Consider the following 835-nt stretch of genomic DNA (forward strand, 5'->3'; position numbering starts at 1 on the left):
AGTAGAGAGAGACCAAGGAAGCCCAAGTCAAAAAGCGAATGAAGAAGCTCGTTCTGCCCAGGAAAGAAAAGTGGAGGAGAAGGCAAGCTCAAAAAAAACATGGGAAACCATTGAATATTCTAGCAAGGCTCTCTCAAGGATGAAGGATGTCCTATCAAGGATGAAGGACATCCTATCAAGGATGAAGGAGGTCCTCTCAAGGATTAAGGATGCTCTCTCAAGGATGAAGGAGAACCTCCTAGGGCTCTCACAAGGAAAGTGCGAGGCACAATGTAATTCATTTTATAAGAGCGCTAGGCTCCCTCCTGTGCAAGTTGTAAAGTCTAAATAGACATGGGTGAAGGGATAAGGCAACTAGAAGGGAATGGAGAAAGAGAACCTTGGCAAGCTGCCCGCTCATGTAAAAAAGGAGATGGGTGCCCAAGGGATTTAGAGTTTTGTTTATAAACCTGAAAAGTGAATGAGGAGCTCATTATTTGGTTTGTGGCAAAAGTGGTCTCTTCTTCTTGTGTGTGCTTGAGAGAGGGAGTGTGAGGGAGTGAGGGAGTGAGTGTGTGAGGGTGAAGGATCTTGGAGAAGAAGCTCTCCATCATCTCCTCTCTTCTTCTTATTTTCTCTTCTCTTCTCTTGTCTCGCGCACAGCTATGGAGGATGGATCTTGAAGGTGGAAGCTTGAGGTTCCTTGAGCTTGCATCTCAAATCGTGGAGCTACCGGGTTGCTTGAGGGAGGAGGGTACTCGTTCACGCATCAAGGTAAGCTCACTACACTCTCATAGGATCGAAGGCACATCGGCTAGGTGAGAGATAGCCATTTATGTTCTCTTGAAATGCTTGA

This window comes from Lygodium microphyllum, chromosome 16 (assembly GCF_053477565.2).
Source record: "Lygodium microphyllum isolate KBCC chromosome 16, Lygodium_microphyllum_v1.1.10, whole genome shotgun sequence".
Lineage (NCBI taxonomy): Eukaryota > Viridiplantae > Streptophyta > Polypodiopsida > Schizaeales > Lygodiaceae > Lygodium > Lygodium microphyllum.